Source organism: Chenopodium quinoa, unplaced genomic scaffold, assembly GCF_001683475.1.
Source record: "Chenopodium quinoa cultivar QQ74 unplaced genomic scaffold, ASM168347v1, whole genome shotgun sequence".
Taxonomy (NCBI): domain Eukaryota; kingdom Viridiplantae; phylum Streptophyta; class Magnoliopsida; order Caryophyllales; family Amaranthaceae; genus Chenopodium; species Chenopodium quinoa.
Genome location: NW_018744093.1, coordinates 4,043,207 through 4,071,064, shown reverse-complemented (window position 1 = coordinate 4,071,064; position 27,858 = coordinate 4,043,207). Strand labels below are relative to the sequence as shown.

Sequence of the window (27,858 nt, the reverse complement as noted above, 5' to 3'; positions counted from 1 at the left end):
CGACTCGATTACGGTCACATTTGATTGATGATCGTCTTGATGACGATCACATCTTGATTACATATTGATTGAACATGTTTGAGAAGTGATCGGCCCGATTACAATCGCATTTGAGAAGTAATCGGCCCGATTACGATCACAATTTCTAAAGATGGTTCGATAGAACTCTCCAAGCAAGATAACCGAAATCTAATCGAATCCAAACCGAATTGTTAATTTATATCGAATCGGATTGGTTTGATTTTTTTATAATTTGGATTAGATCAGATTGACCTTGTTTGGATCCAAAAAAATTGAAATAACCGAAATATGAAACTATGATTATACAAATTAGAATTGTTAATATTAATTATGTTAATGTGTGTTTATAATTACATTAATATTTATCATGTAAAACTATATTTTCAACACTTGTATTAATCATATACAACCATGCTTTTCAATAATTGAATTTTTATAATTGTATTTTTATTATTATAATCACATTAGACATTTTTAATTTAGATTTTTTTGATCAATTCCAAAAAATCGAATTTTAATTTGGATTGAATCAGATTGGATTTGGTGAGGAATTCGGATCGGATTGGATTTGAAAATTAAAAACCAAATTTGTTTTAGATTGGGTTGGACTTAGCCTTAATCAAACCAAAAACCGAATGGACACCCCTAAAATAGATAGTATCATTAGATAGTGTAATGGTAATATAATACATTTTGATGGTATAAATATATCATGATATTTTCCTAGTAACATAAATAGAGTTTTATGGACTAGATAAATTTCAATGGTACAAATGTAATATTAGATAGTACATACCATTGAGACTGCAATAATACTATACAAGTTTCTAATGGTACACAAAATATATCATTGAAATTAAAGTTTCACAGAAAAATACCAATATGATATGCCTCGGTATGTATGTTGCTTATACATACTAGGTATGTACCAAGAATGACCCACTTCTTTTACCTCGTAATTGGTTAGTACGCTATGCCTAAATCCCATCTATGGTCATGAGTTAAATTTTGTTCCTGCCTTTCTCTCCTCATATTTTAATTCTTTGAATGACGAAAAATTCATTATCTCTTGATCACTCATCATGACCAAAAGTTTGATCACCCAATGCCATTCTCTTAATACTTCCTCCATTCTCAATTAAATGTAACAATGCTATTTTGAGAACTTTCACAATTATTGCAACAATTCTATGTTGAGACTTGAGAGTATTTTGAGACGTGTTCACATCAAAAGTTACAACTTTACCCTTACATAAATTCACTTGTTTAATACTTCCTCCGTTTCTATTTAGTTGACACGTTCAATTTAGGCACACATATTAAGGAGAGGAGAGAGAGTAAGAGAGAATGATAAAGCAAGTGGGGTAGCTAGTAAATGCAAAGTATAAATTTTACTCAAAAAGAAAACGTGTCAACTAAAAAAAAACTTCCTAAAAAAGAATACATGTCAACTAAAAAAAACGGAGGTAAGTATTGTTTTGCACAACTTAAAACTTTAATATAGTAGGGTGGCTAATTACGCGCGCAATGTGTGGCCATATCTAGCCATGTTTGAAGAGTTTTTTAGATTTGGCCTTTATGTCACAAGTTTAGTCGTTAGAAACAATAATGAGAAAAATAAGTGTTTCGGGTGTTTTTAGTCCCTTGGGAGAGTTACTATACTGGGTATGAGCGCCTGACTTATGTACCTGCAAAACCACGAAACTCCGGTTGGGTGGAGTTCCGCCTCCGAAGATCAAGTTAGTATGATTCCGGATGAGTAAGCGTGCGGAAAGTAAAATGGGTGTTTCTCTCTGATTCAAGGAGACTCCGCAATTAATATTGCTCGGGATTTGTGTATGTATTTATGAATGCCAATAAATGAGGATGATTCCCCTATTTATAGCAGATGAGAATCTGCTCCCCCATTGGGGGTTAAATGCCACGTGGAATCCTTTAATTGGATCCATTTGGGCCTGTATGAGGGTGACACGTGTCAGATCCTCATTGGGCCATGTGGCAGGGGTAATTTTTACCCCAAACAATTGCCCCTCACAGGTGTGACGTGGCTTGCCACGTGTCACCTGTGACTGGTGTCAAGCATAGGGGAGGCGACGGTTGGTCTTCTTCCCGCCTTTTTTCTTTAAGTTCGAATTCAAATGCTTGAGGCAGAAGGTGGCGATTTGCCTTCTAGGTTTGTCTATAAATAGAGACACACCCCCTCTCTCCTCTTCACTTTACAAATTTTGCAAAAATTTCTTGAGAGCTTTGATACCGGCTGCTTAATTGTGCAACCAGCTTCCTTTTTCGAACGCATCCGGATACTGGTTGAGTGCTTCTCCAATCACCCATTTAGGTACCGTCTGACCCTTGATTTTCTCTTGATTTGAGTAGAACTACAGACGGTCTTACACCGTCTGGGGCACCTTAAGCCCTTTCTTTCATTTCTTGCATTTGGTAGACCCACAGACGGTTTGGACTGTTGACAAGCGCACATTAGGGCGCGCTTTAAGGCATATAAATGGGTGATTTTGGATGTATTTAGGCCCGTTTTGGTCGTTTATTGCCTTGTTACACTCGTTTCCTTCATATTACGTGCTTCACGGGTTTCGGTCTGTTTTTGGTGTGTTAACAGGTATAGTTGACCAAGTTATGTCGAGTCCCGAACCATTGGTGCCTAATCAGGCTATTATCTATCCTAGTCCACCAAGATAAGGCTTTGTTGCGGTTCTCAAGGCCTTGAAAGGCAAGTTAAGTAGCAGGCAAGGCAGAACAGTTCACAAATATGACACCTATTCACTATTTTGCTCACAACTTTCGGTATACAAATGATAATGGAGTGATTCTAATTGCATTGGAAAGTAGACTTGAAGAGCTTTCCAACGATATATTGCACGCCTCAAACGGAGCTCTGGATAAGAAGTTTTGACTGTTTTAAGAAGACCAAAGTGCCTGCAACCTTCCTGCCTATGCTGCACGGCCGTGCCAGATTCAGCACGGCCGTGCCAGGCATTAGCACGGCCGTGCCAGGCATTAGCACGGCCGTGCCAGGCCAATTTTCAGCACGGCCATGCCAGATTCAGCACGGTCGTGCCAGGCATTAGCACGGCCGTGCCAGATTCAGCACGGCCGTGCCAGGCATTAGCACGGCCGTGCCAAATTCAGCACGGCCGTGCCGTAATTGAAGATATTGCGGATCAGCTACTGCCATGCTTGCACGGCCGTGCCACTTCCAGCACGGCCGTGCCGATTCACGAAGGGCAGCCTGCGATTTACTTTCCGATTTAAAACATATATATATAGCCCGATTGTAAGGGTTAAAAGACAGTTTTAGAGAGAGTTTTGAGAGCCTTTGTAGAGAGTTATTGGAGAACGTTCTTAGTTTTAGAGATTCATTAGTTTTCTTACAGATATTTCTAGAGATTTTAGTTTTCTTGGATTGATTAGCAAGATTTGCGAAGGTTCTTTGTATTATTCATTGACGACGGATATCAAAGTTCTGAACTTTTCCATTGATTCGCATCAATACAATTCGTATTATTCATTCTTGTTTATTAATCAAGCTTTATTATTCCTTAATCAGAATTCATGTTTATATCTATTATGCTTTTGGAATTCATTATTGCTTTGATTATGAATATGTATGAGTAGTCTCCTAGCTAGGGTTTCGGGATGAAACCCGGCCTAGGTAATCTATGTAATTGAGGATTGATTTTGATAAACGGATTGTGATTAAATTGATTATATGCGATTGCATGTTAATTCATTATAATAGGAGTAGCTAACCTAGAATCTTGAATTTGATTGCATGATATCCTTGATTTGAACAAGAGATTGTGAATTGAGTATTTCATTATTGAATGTGGTTTGATTATGTATCGAGTAATGTTAAGTGCATGAGAAATCCAAGCTTAGTATTGCCCGTTGTCTTCCTATCACATGATATTGATCAGACATATAGTCTTTGCATATCCCGTTTGTCTCTGTGATTCCTTGTTGCGTAGTTACCGATGGTTTGGTGAATTCCCGTTCTCCCTAGTGTCTTAGTTTATTGATTTATTCCATCTTATTAGTATTATTTTAGAACACCATTTTCCATTGATTTCGAACTAGCTTAGGTTTAAGATTGATTTGCAATTACTCTCGTTCCTCGTGGACCGAACCTTTATTTGCCATTGTACTTGGTTATAGGGTGTTCGTATAAGTATTGTTTGATTGAGAGTTAGATTGTAGCGACCGATTTAACCCTTTTCAAAATGGCGCCGTTGCCGGGGAACGGTGTTTGTTAATTGCTTTTTGATTTCTTGAGTCTAGTTCATCATAAAAAAAGCACAAAAAGATTTTTCCCTTTTGGCTACACTTGTAGCCCTGCTATTTAATTGGTTTGGTTAGTGTGTATGCGCAGGTCTAAACAGAGAGAATTAATACCCTTCGATCCAGAAATCGAAAGAACTTTGAAGAGCAATCGTAAATCTCGATTGACGTCATCAAACTCTCAAGGGAAGGAACACAACACACAACAGGTTCCAATGGCAGACATACCGCGCCAACCCAATCGGCCAGCACCACGACCCCTTAAGGAGTTGGGAACTCCTGGGGCGTATATAGCTTCAAGTGGGATTGCTCCACCCACTACTGAGGCCAATGATTTCGAGGTCCGGCCGGCTATGATCACCCTCATCGAGAGAAGGCAGTTTAGTGGTGCCAAGCATGAGAGCCCTTTGGCTCATTTGAACGAATTTGAGAAGTACTGCAATACCATCAAGGTTAATGGGGTGAATCAAGAGTTCGTGAGATTGAAGCTTTTCCTCTTTTCACTTATTGGGAGAGCTCTCGAATGGTTAGAGAATGAGGTGAAGCCGAACTCTCTACACACTTGGGATGATGTCACGACAACATTCTTGGGAAGATTTTATTCCCAAAAGAAGACGGCCGATGCTAGAGCTTTGATCCAGGGATTTCGGCAAAGGAGTGGGGAGTCAATCTACGAAGCATGGGAAAGGTACAAGGAGTATCAAAGAGAGTGCCCACACCACGGAATCCCAACATATCAAGTTTTACAGATTTTCTATGGAGGATTGAGTCCTCAAGGGAAGACCAGTTTGGATGCGGGAGCAGGTGGCCCCATTATGAACAAAACCGAAGAAGAAGTCATTAATATCATAGAAGATGTGGTACGACACCACATGGATTGGCAAGATGGAGAGCGAGAGGCCATGAGCAAGAGTGGAGGAGCGGTCTATTCGGTAGACCATCTTAATGCAATCGGGAATTTGACATCGCAAATTGTAAATCTAGGTAAGGAAATGCCAATTATCAAAGAGAAGCTCAACGATCCACCGCATCAAAATCTTCCATCCTATTCTAAGGGAGCAGGTATGCACTCTAACTCTAATAATATGCCTGCTGGATGTATATTCTGTGAAAACTGTGGGTCTTATGACCATGATACCTCTGCCTGTAACGTAGATTCCCAATTTCAATCCAACTATAATGATGGTAATGAGTGTGATAATGAACAAGTCAATGCCTTGTCTTATGATAATAGACCTAGGAATGACAATAACAGATATTTACCACCTAATCAAAGAGGGAACAATTATAATCAACAGGGTAATAATTCTGACTACCAACAGCAAAACCAGTGGGGAAACAGGAACCAAAGGGACCAAAATCCCCAAGGGTCTTATAATCAACATGGTAATTTTGGTAATCAGAATAATTACCAACAAAATGCAGGTAATCAAGGGCAATACAATCAGAACATGAATGCCAATAACAGGGGAAATTGGAATAACAATGGTAACAGGAACAACTTCCAAAATCAAAATCCCCAACAGTCTAATGCGCGTGGCTCCTGAGCCTCTAATGACAACTACAATGCTCAAGAACCATCGCAAAGGACTAGTTTGGAGGAGATGATGGAAGCACAGACCAAAATGTTCAACACTTTCATGGCCACCAGTGACAAAAAGTTTAATGAAGTGATGACACATAATAAAATGCTTGAAACCCAGATTTCTCAGTTGGCTAGTGCTATAAAGGATGGGGTTGGAGTGTCAAAACTCCCACCTCAAGGTATTGACCCTAAAAACTCTGTAAATGCTATCACCACTAGGAGTGGAAAGACATTGAGGGGGAGCGATGAAGTAGTACCCCCTAGGAGTCAATCTGTGACTACACCTACCACTGATACTGTTATAGAGAGTGAGGAGGAGAGGACCGGAGAGAATGATAAAACTGTAGAGGTCTTAAATGAAAAGGAAGTAACACAAGTCAAAGAACCCAATCTATTGCAAAAACTTCCTTACCCCCATAAGTTTGTGAGACATAAGTTGGATGTTCAATTCGGTAAGTTTTTAGATACTTTGAAGCAAATTCACCTTTCCATACCATTCACCGACGCTATAAAACAAATTCCTAACTATGCTAGGTTTTTGAAAGATATATTGAGTGGTAGAAGAAACTGTGAAGGGGTAGAAACTGTTAACCTCACTGAACAGTGTAGTGCTATAATAATGAACAAAATGCCTCCTAAGTTAGGAGATCCGGGTAGCTTTTCAATCCCTTGTGCTATAAACAAAATGAATATTGATAATGCTTTGTGTGATCTTGGAGCTAGTGTTAGTATCATGCCATATTCTGTTTATCAACGATTAAATATAGGAGAACTTCTTCCCACTAACATATCCCTTCAATTAGCCGATCGATCGATGAAATTTCCAAAGGGTAAAGTGGAAGATGTTCCCCTAAGGGTGGGGAAGTTTGTCATACATGTTGACTTTGTGGTCCTAGATATGGATGAGGATGTTCATATACCTATAATTCTAGGACGTCCTTTCCTAGCTACTTCGGGGGCCCTTATTGATGTAAAGGGTGCCAAGATTTCATTGAAAGTAGGAAAGGAGGTTTTAGATTTTGATTTAAATAAAACTATGAAATATCCTTGTTCTAATTCTGATAATTGCATGATGGTTGACACTGTTGATTCCATTGTCTCTGATATGCGTAACGAATTATTCTATACTAATCATGATTTTGAGTTGAATGAGAACAAGGAAAACAGGGACATGGAGGAGCAATTTCTAGATGCATTAGATGTGGCCACTACAAAGGAGGCTAATGAAGCACCAAAGGTAAAGCTTAAACCCCTTCCAACACATCAAGGAAGGGTTTCCCCTGTGTTTGTAGTACCTAAGAAAGGGGCGGTGACTATTGTCAAGAATAAGAATGGTGAGCTTATCTCCACTGCAATGGCAAGTATTGATTATGGGTAACCTGTAATCCATGTGTTGCGTCAAGCTAATGACGTTAAAGAAGCGCTTCCGGGAGGCAACCCGAGACCCAGTCAATGAGGTAATTTTCTCTTTCCCTTTTTGCCTTCTAGGTAGTCTCTCGATGCCTGACATTGAGGACAATGTCTATACTAGCTTGGGGGGGGGGGGTGAATGGTTTCCCTGTTGATTTTCCCTTGTTTTTCTTCATATTCCTATAAAAAAATAAAAAAAAAACGAGTTTCTTTTGGTTTTGTTTTGGTTTGTTTCTATCTAACCTGTGCAGATATGAAGACTCATGGAGGTAGCATTAGGAGCTTCGCCGCATCTCATGTTGTCTTAGTGTGTTTTCAAGAAGCATTTGGTGAAATCTTTCCCTTATTCCTTTAGTTTTTTTTTTGTTTTTGTGTGCAATATAGGAAAAGCTTCTGTTATGAGAATGTGTAGTCTAGTTTATATGATTTGCCTCATAGTCTTTTCCTATATTTTTGGATCATGATAAACTTGTCTAATTGCATAAACTTTTGGAGTAATGCTCATATTTGGATTCGAAACGTGAATGAATGTGTGTGGAATATCTATTTCTACTTAAGCCAGTGATGAATACACAGTTTGAGTCTATTGTTGATCAATGTAGACGAGTCTAGGCGAAGGTAGTTGGTTAGAACACTTTTGTCATGTGAAACTCTATGCCTTTGGGCTGTGGTAAGATGGAGTCGCTTCCCATTTGTGGATTTGATCCCCTTAATTGGTAGTTGCTTTGTTTTTGAATCCCGTGAGGTTTTATTGTTCTAGCCTTCATCATTCTTCTTGAGTGGCATATTTGGATCCTTGATTACGCATGTTTCGATCTTTGTGTTGACTTGTAGCTCCCAAGACCGACTTGACACTTTTAAGGGAGGAAGAGGGCACCTTTTTCATTTTTCTTATTCTTGTTCCTTTTGTTTTGTTACAAATTAATTTTCTTTTTACATCATCTTACTTGCTAACCATGTTGAGCCTTTAATTCCATTCTTGGTTACCCATGTTACAAACCCGATGGCCGATGTTTTACCAACCCTTAGTTGTGAAGCGTTTACCTCGCAAGGTTTGTTTGAGCTTATTGTGTATAAATCAAGAATAATGATCGATAGTTGGTTTGAGCAAGTTTGAAAGTGAGCTTAATTGTAAAGATGTAATATGAAAATTTGTTTTTGAAAAAAAAAAAGAAAAGAAAAAGAAAAGAAAATAAAAAAAAGGAGAAAAGCCGTCCGAATTGTGAAAAAGGCGAGGACATATGAATAAAAGCTTTGAAGTTTGAAAAAGGTGATTTGAGTGTGTATAACATAGAGAGTTTGGGATGTGTAAAAGTGTTATCAATGTTTATTGTGGAATGTGAATTGCATCTTTTGAACTATTGTTTTTGAGAATTGTGATTCTTGCGCTTCATTTAGGAATTAACCCCATTTTTTAAATTGTTTTCACCTACCTTACCCATTGCCAATACATTACAACCCTTTAAGACCCTTAGACTTTAGAGGTGTTCGGTTCTCAAACGGTGGAGGGAGATACCTTTCAACCCTATGGAAAGATTATGCGTAATCGAGATGTCGGGATACCTTTGTTATTTCCTCAAAATATCACTTTTTCCGGTTCCTTCGAGGAATCACGAGGGGCCAATTAGGGTGGTGATTTGAAGCAAAAGGGGAGGACGTGGCCGGTTTGGTTGGGTTTAGAGGGAAGCATGACTTCTTTGTTCTCTATGCTTGGTTTAGGTTTTGTTTGCATTTTGATCAACGATACCTTGGATTGTGTGTCTCGTTGCTTGTTTGAGTGAGTTTTCATTCCGTGCATGGTTGTTCTAAGTAGGATCCATTGACTTCATTCCGTGCTAAATTGGATTTATATGTAATGGCAATAGTTTATTTGATCATGTGTGTGTGTATCCCTTAGTTTTGCTCGAGGACTAGCAAAAGTGTAGCTTGGGGGATTTTGACAAGCGCACATTAGGGCGCGCTTTAAGGCATATAAATGGGTGATTTTGGATGTATTTAGGCCCGTTTTGGTCGTTTATTGCCTTGTTACACTCGTTTCCTTCATATTACGTGCTTCACGGGTTTCGGTCTGTTTTTGGTGTGTTAACAGGTATAGTTGACCAAGTTATGTCGAGTCCCAAACCATTGGTGCGTAATCAGGCTATTATCTATCCTAGTCCACCAAGCTAAGGCTTTGCTGCAGTTCTCAAGGCCTTGAAAGGCAAGTTAAGTAGCATGCAAGGCAGAACAGTTCACAAATATGACACCTGTTCACTATTTTGCTCACAACTTTCGGTATACAAATGATAATGGAGTGATTCTAATTGCATTGGAAAGTAGACGTGAAGAGCTTTCCAACGATATATTGCACGCCTCAAACGAAGCTCTGGATAAGAAGTTGTGACTGTTTTAAGAAGACCAAAGTGCCTGCAACCTTCCTGCCTATGCTGCACGGCCGTGCCAGATTCAACACGGCCGTGCCAGGCATTAACACGGCCGTGCCAGATTCAGCACGGCCGTGCCAGGCATTAGCACGGCCGTGCCATAATTGAAGATATTGCGGATCAGCTACTGCCATGCTTGCACGGCCGTGCCACTTCCAGCACGGCCGTGCCGATTCACGAAGGGCAGCCTGCGATTTACTTTCCGATTTAAAACATATATATATATAGCCCGATTGTAAGGGTTAAAAGACAGTTTTAGAGAGAGAGTTTTGAGAGCCTTTGTAGAGAGTTATTGGAGAACGTTCTTAGTTTTAGAGATTCATTAGTTTTCTTACAGATATTTCTAGAGATTTTAGTTTTCTTGGATTGATTTGAAGCAAGATTTGCGAAGGTTCTTTGTATTATTCATTGACGACGGATATCAAAGTTCTGAACTTTTCCATTGATTCGCATCAATACAATTGGTATTATTCATTCTTGTTTATTAATCAAGCTTTATTATTCCTTAATCAGAATTCATGTTTATATCTATTATGCTTTTGGAATTCATTATTGCTTTGATTATGAATATGTGTGAGTAGTCTCCTAACTAGGGTTTCGGGATGAAACCCGGCCTAGGTAATCTATGTAATTGAGGATTGATTTTGATAAACGGATTGTGATTAAATTGATTATATGCGATTGCATGTTAATTCATTATAATAGGAGTAGCTAACCTAGAATCTTGAATTTGATTGCATGATATCCTTGATTTGAACAAGAGATTGTGAATTGAGTATTTCATTATTGAATGTGGTTTGATTATGTATCGAGTAATGTTAAGTGCATGAGAAATCCAAGCTTAGTATTGCCCGTTGTCTTCCTATCACATGATATTGATCAGACATATAGTCTTTGCATATCCCGTTTGTCTCTGTGATTCCTTGTTGCGTAGTTACCGATGGTTTGGTGAATTCCCGTTCTCCCTAGTGTCTTAGTTTATTGATTTATTCCATCTTATTAGTATTATTTTAGAACACCATTTTCCATTGATTTCGAACTAGCTTAGGTTTAAGATTGATTTGCAATTACTCTCGTTCCTCGTGGACCGAACCTTTATTTGCCATTGTAGTTGGTTATAGGGTGTTCGTATAAGTATTGTTTGATTGAGAGTTAGATTGTAGCGACCGATTTAACCCTTGTCAACTGTCTGGGGTTTCTTCAAACCATGGCCTTCAAAAACAGACCCTCAGACGGTAAAGGATCGTCTGAGGTATCTTCAAACAATGGACTTCCAAAAATGCATTCCATTGGCCTACAGACGGTAATATACCGCCTGTGGTATCTCTGAACAATTGTCTTCAAGTGATTGCATTCAAAAGACCCACAGACGGCTACATGCCTCCTGGGACATCTTCAGACAATAGTCTTAATATTTTGCATTCAATAGACCCACAGACGGCAACATGCCGTCTGGGACATCTTCAGACAATAGTCTTAATATTTTGCATTCAATAGACCCCCAACCGGTAATATTCCGCCTGGGTCATCTTCAAACCATTGCTCATCATAACTTGCATTTCATAAACCCTCAAGCGGCTAGGAACCGTCTGGGGTTCCTTGAAACAAAGGATTTCCACATATAAAACCACAGCCGGTTCTGGACCGTTTGGGGTATCTTTGGACAATTACTCTTCAAAACTAAACCTACAGATGGTTATGGACTGTCTGGGATAACCTCAAACAATTGTTCTTCCAACTGGGATCTACCATACCCTTAGCCGGACATATGCCGTCTGGGGTATGCTCGAGCAATTTTCTTCATAACTCGCTCATGATCTGTTCTTGTGAGACCCTTAGCCGGTTCTTTTGCCGTCTGGGGGGTCTTTGAGCAATTCTTCATGGAAACCGCTTGCGGTATCCTTAAGTCGTTCTTTTAAATCATTCAATTGACCCTCATTCGGAAATGTTCCGCCTGGGCCATTTTTGAGTAGTATTTTATTTTATTTTATTTTATTTGCCTTCATAAGACCCTCAGCCGGTCTTATCGCCGTCTGGGGGGCTTTTGAGCAATCTTCATCGACACCGCCTAGGGGGTCTTTGAACTACGCTCTACAACCCAATTCATTAGATCTTTAGCCAGCCTTTATGCCGTCTGGGTGATCTTTGGGCAAGCTTCCTTGATACCGCCTGGGGTATCTTTGGGAAAACTTTTATGATACCGTCTGGGGTATCTTTGAACAAGCTTTTGTGATACCGTTTGAGGTATCTTTGGGTGATGTTTCTCCAAAATGCTTGACTGTTTCTCTTTGTGCTTCAGATTCTCATACACAAATGGTCTGCTCCGCCGGTGGCCTCTTCAAGCCACACTTTGGAAACTCAAACAAGTCTTCTACAAACGTCTTCACACATTCAAGGTATCACCTTTGCCCCCTTGTAACCTTTTGAGTTTACCGGTTGCATAGGTTGTTAGAGAATAATGGACTCTCCCAATACACACACGGCACGGCCTAGGGTAGTTGTCAACCGGTCACCGGATAAAGCTGAATCTAGGACTGGGGATGCCGTCTGGGGATGCGTGGAACACCCTTACTCTTCTACAAATCCGACCGTCTCTATTCATGTGCAGGACAGAATGGCTCGGACAAGGAAAACGACTGTTGACCCCGAGTACCAATCAGATGATTCATCCAGAACTCCGGTTGAAGATGTTCCTTTTGACCAACCGGGCGTACCGAGTACGCCCGGTGATGAGATTCTTGAAGAATCCGGGAGCTCAAGCGGTGAGGGATCCGATCAGGAAGCCGGATCTTCAGAGTCTACCATGACACCGGATGCCCCTCAAGACAATGAGAAGGCATACAACTAGCCTTCAGTAAATAATCCATTGGAGGCGAACATGAGCGCCAGGGACGTTGTGACGCTAAACGCCACACTCCCAGCATTCTTGGAAAAAGCCCAGTCGGAGCCGGCTGGGAGGTTGGTGTCCCGCCTGCTACGGCAACCGTCGTCTGGGAGGACGACCTAGAGCATGCCGACAACTATTTCGGCTGCTATGAGGCGGCATTCAAAGCCGGCCTCCGGTTCCCACTCCATAAAACAATTAAGGCCATTCTTCGGGGTTATGACCTGGGTGTCTGGCAGCTCACACCCAACTCTTGGGTGAATATCATTGGATACATTGTCGCCTGCGAGATGCAAGATGTGACGCCTAGCTGGGAGGCGTTCGCGCATATGCACTACTTAAGCCGTGCCCCAGGCGGCTGGAATGCGTGGTACACACTCACCACGCATCCGAAATATATGATGACCTTGGAGAAACCCTCCAAGTAAACGAGCTGGAAGAGCAAGTTTTATTTCGTCTATTCCCCATCAACGGCTGCTAATCACCGGATGCGTCGTTACAATAAGAACCCGGCTCTACTGGGAAAGAAGTGCACCCTACTAAGGGTGCCGGCTGAGGCTTGGGATGCCATTATGGAGCCGGGGCTATTTAAGAAAACCACTCAGCCTCTGGATGATGGGACACAAATCATTGTCCCTAAATTTTGGGTCCTTCATCCGGACTGGTTCAAAGACGAGGCGTTCCTTTCCGCCTGTGGTCTCAGCACCTTTAAGGACAAAGGTTTACTGCTTACCCGGCTATTTATGCCGCCTGTATGATGCTTGGATGCTCTTACATCTTTTTTCTTTTGTTATTTTGCAGAGAAAGGACTAGCAATGACTCCTCTGGAAAAGGCCCCGGCTAAGTCAATTGTCGAGATAAGGAAGGAGCAGCTAGAAGAAAAACGGGCCTAACTTGCGGCCCGAACGAGCGGAGTAAGCTCTGCCTGATCTTATGCCGCCTGCATATCTTTCAAATAACTTTGGTACTGATTTGTTTTTACTGTTTCTTACAGACGGGGAGCCAGAACATTCCTCGCTCCTTGCGCCAAAAGGTAAGGAGGCCGGAGGGTAGCAAGCGGCCCTGCACCAATATCAGCCGGCATGGCACCGACTCCTGAAAGGTCCACGACCGCAGGCAAAAGTCTGCAAAGTCTGGGCTTAAGCTCAGAGCCGGCTGAGGCCGGATCTAAGGAGCTTGCGACTCCTTCTAGCTGGGTACCTGCTATTGTATCCGGCTCAAATGCGGCTAGGGGTGGTGGCACCCCTCATCTTGATAAACAAGGTATGGACTTCACTTTTGACCCCCCCTGGTCGCTTGGGTCAGTTCGAGTCAAGTCTCATGCTTCTCAGTCAGGGGACTCTGTCGGCGACCGGCTGAATATAGGAACCGTTTATTCCCAACACTTAAGCGATATCTCTCATGATGCAGATATAGCTTCTCGTTGGCCGGATATGCAAAACTATGCCAAGAGAATGCTAAGGACCCTGACCCGGTCCGAGAGGGAGGCTGTGCCGGGCATCAGCCAGGTCAACCTTGACCGGATTACCTCACTGCTGGCTAAGGTAAGTTACCGGATGGGGTATCTTTGTGTAATCTGCTTATTTACCGGATGGTGTATTTTTGTGCAAGATTGCTAGCTGCTGGTCTGTTAATGAATGAAACTAACTTCTTTTCCGGCTGACCTTGTAGGCGTTGCTGAGGGTGGATGGGTTGAAAACCCCCTTGCGGAAGAAGCAAGAGGAGGTAAGGGATGCCCAGAAATGGGCAGCGGAATTAATTGATGTCTGCCAATACAACTCCCTAATGCTTGAAATCCAAACTAAAGCCCAGGAGATGAAACAGGAGGAACTCATCCAAGAGTTCACGGCTGCTGCTGATACAGCCAACAAGACGGCTGCTGACCGGCAGCTCAAAGCCGACATCCAAGCTTTGAAGGATGCAGAAAAGGAGAGAGTCGGGTTGAAGAATGAGGTCACCCGGCTGAGGGAGGAGTTGGACAAAACCAAAAACGAGTTGGTTAAGTCCAAGAAAGAAGCTCTGGACCAGCTGTCAGCTGAGCAGACCCGGCTGGTCACCGAGAATGAGCGACTGCGAAGCGCGCATGAAGATGGCATGGTCCATGATCCACCCGGACACCGAGTATGCCTTCTTCGACTTGAGGTACAAATACGCAACAGAAGTATTTGATGCTCAAGTCCTCGGGCTTAAGCAGCCAACGCCCTTCGAGGAGTGGGCCGGCATTGGGGATGAGCAGGCTGAGGGAGAAGTACTGGGTGAGGAAACTCAACCCCAGCAGACCCAGGATGCCCCTAATGCCGGTTAGGGCCAGCAGCCGGAGCAGCAACAACAACAACCTCAGCAACAGCAGTAGTAGGATCTTTAAAATTCTTTCTTTTTATCGGCTTGCGAGCCGTTAATTTCTGTATCACTTTCCCGGATTGGGGTCCGGTTAACATTTGAATTTAAAATTTTAATATATATATACCGACTGTGTCGGTTTGCTTTGCATATTTTCATTTCTTTTCAATTTTTGCACTTTGCTTTGCACGAAATCTTGTGATATGTCGGATGCACTGGTTCTACTTGCCCCTAGATGGTTGTTTGCTTATAGTTACCAACTCTAAGCAGGCAGCCGTCCATAAGCATCCAGATGAACGATTAGGCGGTCCTTGACCGTTATACAACAGGATCGATTCAAGTTCAATCTGCCGGCTGCGTCGGCTGAATTAATCTGACGCTCACCCGGCTACGGGTTACCACTTGATACCTGTCGAGGCCTATGGTGGCATGCATGCGGCCTCGTGCCGGATGTATGCGCTTCAAATCGTATACGGCTGAATGTCTTTTCGCAAAAGCCGGATGCGTACAAAAATATAGATTACCGCCTGTACTGCCTTTGGACAATAACCAGGTATCTCTATTTAGACAGGGTTTAATCCAAATTATTGCCGGCTGCGGCTGGCGATTAATTTCTCTGTCTGTATTACCTTGGGGCAATAGCCGGTTGCATTATATGACAAAATTTACCGGTTGTATTGCCTTGGGGCAATAGCCGGTTACAATTTTTAAGATATGATTTCGAAGTTAATTAGGGTTGATCTTCAGGATAGAAGCGGGGGTCGGATGTAGTGCTTTTGAGCAAAGCCGGATGCTTAACAAGATTTAATTTACCGTCTGTATTGCCTTGGGGCAATAGCCGGGTGTATCTTGTTTGCGATAGGTCATTCGAACGGACATGAGTTATTTTTAACCTAACCGGTTAAAGCCGTTTGAGTTTTTGACGCATAGAACAATGTACCACCCGGAAGGGAGATGCTCTCTTCGACGAATTCACCCGGATGGGCGTCGCCGGATAACTGCTTAGGGTTTAAAGTAGTCGGTTTAGAATACGTTGGCTTTGGGCCTTTAAATAGCTAAGTTAGGTACTTAGCTTTTCTTATTTTGAACAAACGGTTGCCTGGTTGTGCATTGCACAGTTAGGTCTTGTTAGATGCCTGGTTGTGCATTGCATAGGGGACTTAGAAGATGCCCGGTTGTGCATTGCACATGGGACTTAATACAAAAAATTGAAATAAGGTATTCCTTTCATTCATTTACTCTTTACAAAAAGTATTTACAATCTCCTTAGAAGTAGTACTTTTTCAAGTTATCTACATTCCAAGTTCTGGCTAACTACCTGCCGTCTGGTGTTTCCAAGCGGTAAGCGCCGCCTCTTACTTCTTCAAAAATCCGGTAGGGGCCTTCCCAGTTAGGGGTTAGCTTTCCTTGTTCATTTTCCCTACCGGTTGCCTCCATTTTTCGTAACACAAAGTCCCCTACTTTGAGGGGCTGCTTGTGTACTCGTTTGTTTTAAGCCCTCGTCATTCTCAGGCGGTATATCTCATGACGCAAGGCGGCGTTGCCCCTGCGCTCCGGGAGTGAATCCAATGTTAGACGCATGGCCTCCCAATTAGCCTCTTCGTCATAGAGCATGACTCGGAGTGTTGGCTCATAAAGTTCAATAGGCAAGACGGCTCAAATTGAGGACCGTTGTCAAAGACCATAGACATAGGAACCCCAAACCGGGTGATGATGTTCCTCCAAATGAAGGAGATGACGTCCTTTGTCTTGATGCCTTTGACCGCCTCGGCCTCAACCCACTTGGTGAAGTAATCTACAGCCACCATAATGTATCTTCTGCCGCCTGTGGCAAGCGTATAAGGACCCAAGATGTCCATGCCCCATTTTGCAAATGGAACCAGGCTGTAGATAGCCGTAAGGTCTGTTGCCGGACGGTGTATGAGCCGGCCAAACCTCTAGCACTTGTCGCATTTCTTCACCAATTCCATGGAGTTTGCCTCAAGGGTGGGCCAAAAGTAGTCTTGGCGCCTGACCTTCTTTGCTAGAGACCTGTCGCCTATATGTGATGCATAAAAGCCCGCATGCAGGTCCTCTAGACCCTCTTTTCCCCTTTCTGGGGTAACACACTTCAACAACGGCTGGAGGTAACCCTTTCTGAAGAGTTCCCCCTTGTACATTTCAAAGCTCAGAGCTCGCTTTTTTAGTGCTGCCATTTCTGAAGGGGCATCCGGCAGAGTGTCGTCTACCAAATAATCCCGGATGGGGTCCATCCAAGTAGAGCTTCGGTAAAGGATTCCAATGGGATCATGCTCAATACTTCTTTTTTCCATGACCTCCTAGAAGAATGACCTAGGCGTATCACAAGTGGCGGATGAGGCCAGTTTGGACAAAGCATCCGCCTGATTATTTTCAAACCGGGGCACCTGACTTAAATGGAATTCATCAAATGTCCCCGCCTCATCCTTGACCTCCTGAAGGTACTTGATCATTGCCGGATGGGTGGCCTCATAGTCACCATTGAATTGGCTAACGATCAATTGAGAATCAGAACAGGCGTCAACCTTCCTTGCCCCTGCCGCCTTACACATGCGTATACCGGCTAATGGGGCCTTATACTCTGCTTCATTATTTGAAGCTTGAAACTTGAACTGTAGTGCATACTCGTATGTGTCTCCTTTCGGAGACTTGCAAATTACGCCTGCACCACAACCGTTCAAGGTAGAACTTCGGTCTACGAATAACTTCCAAACCTGATCGGTATTCTCCGGCTGTGCCGGCCTAGTCATTTCAACTATGAAGTCGGCAAACGCCTGACCTTTCACTGCCCGCCTAGGCTCGAAAGTTATCTCTAGGCTTTGCATTTCAACAGCTCACTTGATCATTCTGCCGGATGACTCTATAGTAGTCATTGGACGCTTGAGTGGCTGATTTGTATAAACAATCACCGGATGAGCCAAGAAGTAGGGCTTCAGCCGCTTGACTGCTTTGTAAAGAGCCAGCCCAAATTTTTCAATCATTGGGTACTGGAGCTCAGCATTTATGAGTATATGGCTGATGAAATACACCGGGAGCTGCTTGCCGTCTCTCTCAGCAAGGAGAACAACACTGAGAGAGTGATCTGAGATGGCTAGGTACATGTAGAGAACCTCCTTAGGCAGGGGACTCACTAGCCTTGGCAAAGAATGCAAGTGTTGCTTTAACCTCTGAAATGCCGCCTCAGCCTCTTCTCCCCATTCAAATCTAGACCTCTTCCTGATTGCTTGGAAGAAGTAAAGGCACTTGTCACCTAATCGGCTGAGGAATCTTCCTAATGCCACCAGGCAACCGGTTAACTTTTGGGCCTCCTTGACAGTGCGGGGTGACTGCATGTCAATCACCGCCTGTACCTTTTCCGAATTGGCCTCTATGCCTCTTTGATCAATCAGAAATCCGAGAAACTTCCCAGACTCAACACCAAAGACACACTTCTTGGGATTAAGCATCCTTTGTCGCCTGAGGGTGGTGAAGGTTTCTTGGAGGTTAGCTAGGTGATCCGCCTGTAGCTTGGATTTGACTATCATGTCATCAATATACGCCTCTACATTCCTTCCAATTTGATTGATGAAAACCGTGTTGATCATTCGTTGGAAGGTAGTAGGCGCATTTTTCAACCCAAACGACATCACCGTGTAGCAGTACAACCCCTGATCAGTGATAAAGGTCGTCTTCTCCTGATCCTTCTTCCATAGGGGGATTTGATGGAAGCCTGAGTAGGCGTCCATGAAGCTCATCAAGGCATGGTCGGCTGTAGAGTTGACCAGGCTGTCGATCTTAGGAAGTGGGTAGCTATCCTTCGGACATGCCTTGTTCAGATCTGTGTAATCTACACACATCCGCCAGGTACCATTCGGCTTCTTGACAAGGACAACATTTGCTACCCAATCTGGGTAGTAACAATTCCGAATGAACCCGGCATCAAGGAGTTTTTTGACCTCGGCGGCTGCCGCCTGAGACCTCTCCTCGCCATGATCCTTCTTCTTTTGCCTAACTGGCTTCATTTTGGGATCAACGGCTAACCTGTGAACGGCTAGATCTGGGCTGACGCCTGGCATCTCCTCCACTTCAAAGGCAAAAATGTCTTTGAACTCTCTCAGAAGTTGGAGCAAGTCTGCCCCCAACTTTTCAAGGGCAACCGTCCCCACTTTGACTATTCTGTCAGGACGGCTGTCGTCCAGGACGACATCAACGCTCTTACCAGCCGGCTGGGGTCGGGAGTCATCCGGCCTTTCCCCGACTAGTGATTGCTATTTTGTTTTTCTAGCGGGGGCCAACTGGTCCGCCTTTCGCTTTGTGCCGGTTGCCCTGGGAGCAGGCGCGGCTTCCTTGTCCTCAGAGTCAGTGGGTTCCTCATTATGACCGGCTACAGAAGCAGTTGGCCTGACGTCTGAGAGATAGCACTCCCTAGCCGTCTTTTGGTCCCCGCTCAAGGCACCCTCTGATCCGTCATCCCTCTCAAACTTGATCAGCATAAGAGAAGGGATGATGACTGTCTTGAACTCGTTGAGGGTGGGACGACCCAGAATAAGGTTGTAGGCGGTCAATTCCTCGACCACTAAAAATTTTACGACCATGTGTCGTCCTTCCCCCTTGTCCCCTAGCCGGACGGAAAGGTCAATCCTCCCCGCCGGATGCACTACTCCTCCCCCAAAGCCGACTAGGGGGTGAGGAGCCTTATGCATACTGCTAGGCTTGTACCTGAGCTTTGTCAAGCACTGGTAGCTGATCAGGTCAGACGAGCTCCCGGTATTGATTAAGATCCGGCCAACCCGTTGATTGACAACTTTGCATTCGATGACAATGGGGTCATCGTGAGGTCGCCTGACCATACTCCTATCCTTCTCAGAGATGAAGATCTCAGGGAAAGTGTCTTTCGACGCCTGACCCTCATATTCTGGGTTGGATAATTTTCGGATGTTATCCTTGGCACCCCGGATGGTAGGACCTTCGCTTGCGAAGCCGCCTGCTATAGTGAAGATGTGCTCTTCATCGGTTTCAGAGCTAGCAGCCGGCTTTTTGGACGGTTGTCCACCACTTGATTTGGGGTTGCCGTTGGATTTTACCAGATAGGACTTCAGAGCCCTCTCATCAGCCAGACGGTCCAATAGTCGCATGAGGCTATAGCAACCATTGGTGTCATGGCCAACATCCTCATGGAACTGGCAGTACTTGCTTTTGTCCCTATTCTCAACAGAGCTTTTCATTGCAGCCGGTTTCTCAATTGTCAGCCGGTCCTTTATCTCCATGAGGATGGAAGAGCAGTCTTTGTTGAACTCGTACTTGGGGACGTACGGTTCTAACTTCCTTTGCTTCTTCTAGGACGGCTGACCTGATCGGTCTGCTGCTCAGACTTCTTTTCTTTTCTTTTCTTCCTTTTTTGCCGACTGAATAGGCCGACTTTCTTTTTTCTCGGGCCGTCTGGGCTATGATGGGTGCTTGATGGAACAGAGTTCGGTTGCCTGTATATAGGCCTCCGCCTCCATCAGCGCCTCCTAGAGGGTAGCTACCCTCTTACGGACAAGGTCAAATTTGAAAGTTGACCCATCCTTCAGACTCTTAAAGAAGTCTGTATATGCAACTTCGTCAGATAGCCCCTAAATCTGAATTCTCATCAGATTGAACCGTCTAACAGAGGACCGAAGTCCCTCCTTGTCACCCTGCTGAATAGCCCCTAGGTCGAGACTTGTCTTTTTAGCAGGGATGTTCATGGAGAAGTTGGACGCAAACAAGTATGCGAGCGTCTTAAAGTTTTTTATGCACCCAGCCGGCAGGTTGCCAAACCATCGTTGGGCTATGCCCTTCAATGTAGCTGGGAAGCATTTGCACCAGGCGGCGTCATCCAACCCCTGTAAATACATGAGGTTGGTGTATGCCATTAGGTGGTCTTTCGGGTTGGTGGTACCGTCGTAGGCACCAACCAACACATTTTTAACCTTGGCCGGCTGTGCCACCTTGGTTATTTCTCGGGAGAAAGCCGAAGGCTGTTCCCCAAGGTTTAGCAGCCGAAGCTGCCAGTCCATAGGCTGGACTTGGTATGCCGCCTGACCCCCAAAGGGAGCCGACTGCATAAATGGAGATCCATACGGGACGTATGGCTGTTAGGGCACATACGGAGCCTGCTGGATCACATGAGGACCAGTACGGGAGGACACGTCGCGTGATTGACTCCCTTGTTGCGTCTCCGAATACTTCATTGAAGCATTTTGGAAACTGTCTGAGTAGGTCAAAGTGGAGGCCGACTGAGACATGCTCTGACTTCTCTTCTCCTGAGCATCAGAGAAAGTCTTCTTTGACCCATCCGGCTGTGTATGCCGGATGGCCTTCCTTTTCCCTGATTCAAGGAAACAAAGTTTAGAGAGGTCGATCAGGGGCCCCTCCGTCCCCTTGCGCTTAGGGTGAGGAGTAGGCACCCGGTCTTTGATTTGCTTCTTCCCATAGGGAGAAGGCTTCTTTGCCGGCTGACCCTTGTTTGAGCCAGTTGACTTCTTGATTATGTCCTTTATTTCCCCTTTGAAACTCGTCATGAATTTCATGAGCTCGTCTCTGGTGACGGGGGCAGCACCCTCTGCCGCCTGGGGTTGACCAACAGGCTTGCCGCCTGGGTTGTTGGGACCAGCTTTGTCTTGGCCTTGTTCCCTTGTTTCCTTGGAACGGGTGCGCCTAGATTGAAATGACCCATCTGGGGCCATATAGGTTTCGACATCGTAGTCGTCACCACTGCCACTTTCATGGTATGTATGGACCTCAAGGTCAGCCGTAGGCCGACTGCCCTTTGCATTCGGTATAGAGTCGGATGCCATCTCAGTAGTACTCTCCCCACAGACGGCGCCAAATGTTTCGGGTGTTTTTAGTCCCTCGGGAGAGTTATAATACTGGGTATGAGCGCCTGACTTCTGTACCTGCAAAACCACGAAACTCTGGTTGGGTGGAGTTCCGCCTCCGAAGATCAAGTTAGTATGATTCCGAATGAGTAAGCGTGCGGAAAGTAAAATGGGTGTTTCTCTCTGATTCAGGGAGACTCCGCAATTAATATTGCTCGGGATTTGTGTATGCATTTATGAATGCCAATAAATGAGGATGATTCCCCTATTTATAGCAGATGAGAATCTGCTCCCCCATTGGGGGTTAAATGCCACGTGGCATCCTCTGATTGGATCCCTTTGGGTCTGTATCAGGGTGACACGTGTTAGGCCCTCATTGGGCCACGTGGCAGGGATAATTTTTACCCCAAACAATAAGTAAACAAATAATTTTAGTGGTATTAATGTCCGCACACTATTATAAGTGTTAAAAAAAGAGGTAATTAACATTAATGAGGACAAATAAGTAAATTAACATTCTAGAGGATATAAATATTCAAACACTATTCATAGGAATCATCTCAAACTTTTTAAAAGGTAGGGATTTACTTCTATATTAGTTTAATTCATATAATAATTTGACATTATGCAAATATACATTGTGACTAATAATCCAACAAAGTTTACATAATAACATACATTTAATTTTTATATATTATTAAATCATTAACTCAAAGTAAAAATTAAATTCACATAATATAGGGTCTTTTGGTCAAACCCACCCCCCTCCCCCCTTTTTAGTTTTTAATTTGTTATTATACACTCTTTTTTAGTATTCAAATGAGGAACAAGCCAAATAAAATACTTCTAGGATTCTACTAAAAAAGTACAAACACAAACAAAAAATACAAAACAAGCATAAGGAGGGACTAGACATTGGAATGTCTCGCCCTTATTATCTTCTTATAGGATTCTGCTAAGTTCTAAGAGCATGCCCGACAGGTGACCAAAGTCTTGGTCATGAGGAGAGAGAACTGCAGATTTACATTAATATATTGAAAAGAAGTAAAAAATGGCGAGATTGGGCGATGACCAAGGCTTGGCCATGACCAAAACCAAGCTGTTGGGCAAGGTTTCCTAGAGCGCCACGTGGATGTTGAATGGCTTGCATCCCCAAGTAGTCAGGGGATTTTGTTGCCGAAGACAAAAAACGGTAAAATGTATGGGGTAAAAGTAGGTAGAGAAAATTTAAGACCAAACTTTCTAGGGCAACCATGAGGAAGTATTAATAGAGGTTAGATATGTATGGGGAAATATATAACATGGAAATATTGTAAATAAATTGCAACTTTTTGGGTAACAATATGTGAAAATGGAGGGAAAATGAGAATTGTACAGTAAAAATATGTAACGGTGTGGGACCCATAACTGAATAAAAAAAACAAATGGAAAAGGGGCCCATTAGTTGATAAAACTAATCTGAATTTTTTTTTTTTTTTTTATCTTTTCTCTTTTCCTAAATTGTATTACTCCCCTCTCTCTCTCCTCAATCTATTTCCTCAATCAAAGCAGTTTCTGAGATTCTTCTTCAATGAAGCAGCTTTTGAGCTTCTCCTCCGTTGAACCAGCTTTACAGGTTATGAATCTTAATATATTTTTGTAAATTATTTCGCTATTTTTTACTCTATTTTTTTAAATCTTAATTCGCATTTTTTTCTTTAATTATTTTGTATTGTTTGCTCTATTTTTTGTATGATTAGTTTAGAATTCCTTCAATTAAATCCTAAATCCCCTAAAATTGAAAGGATCTTATCAATTAAATCACAATGAGGAAGCTATTTCACTTTAATCGCTATTTAAAGTTGAATTTTCCTTGATTTTCTTACTTTAAAAAATCAAATTGCCCCTACTTCGTTATAAATCATTGTTTATTTATTTGGTTTTTAGCAGCGAAAATGGTTCCTTTCTAAGCCGTGGAAATTTTAGGTTGATGTTAAATGCTAAGGTTGATAATAATGTTCATCCTCTTTTTTTAATTAATTTTTCATGTCTACTTTATTAGTTATTGTTCTATAGGGTTGGATGGACTCATGGACTTATTAATAATTCATTGCCTAGTGTTTATTAACTGTTGATGAGTGTTTTGTGTGAGATTCTAATTCTTCATGCGAATCTCATTGCTTAAAGTGCTTCACTATTGTGATTAAATTAAAGTGTTGTTCTAATTCTTCATGCTAATCTCATTTTGACCCTACTTTTAGTTTTGATGAGTTGTATTCATCATGCTTATGAGCTAAACTTAGCTACCTCTTTGTTTGATGATGTTTTGGTGAGTGCATTTTTTTGGAGGCATAGCATCAGTAGTCGTAAAAAAATTCCTTATTAACACTTTTTGTAATTTGTCTTTATTTTTGCAGTATGATGATTTCAATCTTTCAGCTCATAATTATAATAAAATTTCAATGTTTCAAGCTATGCAGAGTTTAGAAGACATATCATGGTTGTTTCATGTGTTACTGAAAGATATCTCTCATGCTTTTGTGTTGGAGATTGCCTAGCTACAATTTCGGGAGCTTTATTTCGAAGATAAGAGAAGTGTAAAGGCTTGTATAATTTCCTAATTTTTTTTTAATGTTTTTAGATTAGAGGATGTATATTCCTTACAAAAAATAAAAATAGAGGATGTATGCTGTATTTTATAAGATATTCAATTGATTTGATAAATGAATTGTCATTTGTTGTATAGTGTAACTACATAGTAGTTATATATACAAGCTTTGAATCCATTTATTAGAATACGTGCTTTTTAACTAGCACATAATATTACTATTTTTTTTTCTCCATTTTATTTGATTAACAAGCAAGTAGTTTTATACATAAGAAAGTAAAGTATATGTCACCTAAAACATTCTCTTGTAATATTTTTTAATTGCTAATAAATTAGGTCTAATGCATATTATATAAATTATCGTACCTTCTTCAAAAAAATTAAAGAAGTACAAAGAGGGCGATTTTTGTGTGTTGCCCTGCTTGATAATGGACTAAGAGGGCAGCTTTAAGTTGTTTCCCCTAATTGTATTTGAACTAGGAGGGCGAAATATATAATTGTCCTATTTGAGTTGTTTATACAGGACAAAAAATTAAAATTGTAAATGCTTTGCTTGATGCACCCCCAAGAGGATAAAAAGTTTTAATTGATCAAGATGCTGTTATGAATAGATGTCTTACTTGATGCAGTGTATGGGTGAAAAAAAAACCTCATAGAATTCTAACCGATCATGATGTTGCAATGAGGAAAGCTTTAAAGGTATTGCGTCACGTATGGATTTATATACCAATTGGTTGTTGGTGTAGTGGTAATTAGGACTACACTTGATAGGGAGGACCTGTGTTTGATCCCCCGCAACAACAACTAGGAGGGGAATGGAACCTAACCACTCAGAACTGATCCCCGAATCCGGATTATCTCAAAGGGTGAACTGGGTGAAACACACAAAAAATAAAAAAAAAACAAAAAAACGTATGGATCTATATTTATTTTTTCTACTACTGGAGTGAATATTGTATCGCTGAATTGTAGATTGTTCTATTCAATAACAACAACATATCATTAAGGGGATACGAAGTACGTAATAACATAAGACAACAATATACATAAGGTTTATAGTGGAAAACATACTGTAATGCTCGCTGTAACAACATTTTATCCCACTGAAATCCATTATAATACCATTGTAATAATCATGTGTATATAATTAGAAAACAATAATTATGTAAATATTTGATGAGAAATTAATTAATTTAATTGTTCATTAATTTAATTATTGAATTGGTGATGTGGAGTTAACTAATTCACTTGCCAGCCTTAAAAGAACATATGCAGTAACAACTAAAAACCTAACGATAGTTAAATGCTATATCTTAATATTTTAGAACTTTGCAGTAACAACTGAGAACTTAACAATAGTTAAATGTTATATCAAATTATAAAACTTCCATGCATTGCATTTCAAACAATTAACCACAGGCAACGTAGTAAGCGTCACTTGCTTCAATAAGAAGTAATAACTTGAGAGGTAATTGTTAAAATGTGAATTCTATACTTTTATTTAGGCTAATATGATAGAAATGGTACGTAAGAGTTTACTTAACATTGAAACAAGATATGCTATAGTTTTATAAAATAAACAAGATAAGTTATTTACCTCATTTGATAAGTAGAACTTATTTATATGAAAGCATTATAATTAAAACCCAATATACTGAAAACCATTATTATATACTGAAACAAAAATTATACAAAATCATTGTAATTTGTATACCAAGAGAATGATGAAAAGGGTATCATTAAGGAAGGATAGGGTACCATTGAAAGTAATTTCAGTATCACTCATAGTGTACCATTGAGTGACATTAGGGTATCACTAAAGTGCATACCTTCTTTGACATGATTAGTTGTAAAATTACTAAATGTGCATTGAATAGTACAAGGATAGATACCGGTGAACCCTCTAAGGATACCGTTGAAAAGTCGTACGTACTACGATTGAAAGTTCTTAGGGTTCCTTTGAAATACATTAGGGTACCATTATATTTATATTAATAATCCTAAACATAATCATTGGTTTAAGATTTATACATTAGGGTCCTATATGTATGTGGATTTGATCCTAAAACATTAATAAGTTTAAAAATCTAATAAGTTTTGTGTACAACGGTGTACATTAATTTTATTGTAAAACGGTCAGTTTGAGCGTAACTTTAACTATTTTTATAGTAACTTTAACCATTTAAAGAATAACTTTTAATTTGTCGTTGGTTTGAATTTTATTTTAATGTGTAATTTAATTTCTTATAGATATGTGATTATATATTATAAAGACTAATATGATTAATCTAATACATTATAAGTTTTTTGTAAGATAAAATTTATTAATAGAAAAATAATAACTTGTGCAGTATAAAGAGTAACTTTAAGTACTTTAACATAACTTTAACCCGTTTTACAATAAATTAATGTACACCTGCCTTTTTGGAGAAATTGTGTTAAAAATCTATAAAAGGTTTTTATTCTTTCAACAATAATTAGCAATTAGATAGGTAAGCGTACAAATTTACCTAACAAATTAGAAATAAGAAGTAAATAGGTAAATGAACAAAAATCTGTTATAAATATATCAAACGAACAAGATATGCTATTTAAATTTGAACTTATTTATATGGGAGCATTAAAATTGAAAACCAAGATTACTATTAAATGATTATTATTGAAACCAAGTTTATTTGAGTATAAAATCATGATTGGTTGTGAAAATAACTTTTGTTTGCATTAAATAGTGAATACTAAAAGGATACTACTCAATGTCCTTAAGAGTACCATTGAACCCTAAAGGTACCACCGAAGGGTATTACAATTGAAAGTTACAAGGGTTTCTTTGATTTAGTTAAGAGTTCCTTTGAAATATATTAGTGTACCACTATGGTGTATATCAATCCTAAAAACAATCATTACTTTAAGATTTGTATAAGTCTTATGCATCTTATACTCAAAAAAACATTAATTCAACCAAAACCAAGAATATATTAAATTGTTAATATTGAAACCAAGTTTATATAAAACCATAAGTAGTGTATAAAGTCTATAAAAAATCCAAGAGTTCCACAACTAGTGTATCATTGAATAATATTTGGGTACCGTTAAATGGCGTTAGGATTCCATTAGATGCAATTAGGGTACCGGTAAATTAAAATACACTTGAAAACTAAAAAGGTTTCGTTGTGTTAGTTCCATCAAAATACAATTAGGGTACCAGTGAATGAAATAAGCTTTAAATTATTATTGTTACATTGAGTTTGTGTGGGATTTTGATTTATATAAGTCTTCCAACAATCATTCACATGTAGATTAATTTATATAAGATAATTTCGAGTGATCAATGTAAACTACAATACTTTTCTATTCCCTTTTATTTTTTTTGGCATTTATTTCCTTAAATTGACACACACACACATATATATATACACACACTTAGAAATTTTGTTACAAAAATTACAATTGATCGGCTGAACAACAAGAAGTCAGTA

At 41.0% G+C, this 27,858-nt stretch overlaps 1 long non-coding RNA gene across 1 annotated transcript; it reads left to right on the top strand.

Moving 5' to 3' along the window:
* Positions 1-23,096: 23,096 nt before the first annotated feature.
* Positions 23,097-24,560, top strand: LOC110692175. Its single transcript, XR_002505416.1, has 2 exons — positions 23,097-23,410; positions 24,192-24,560. It is a non-coding gene; the product is annotated as an uncharacterized LOC110692175 (long non-coding RNA).
* Positions 24,561-27,858: the final 3,298 nt, after the last annotated feature.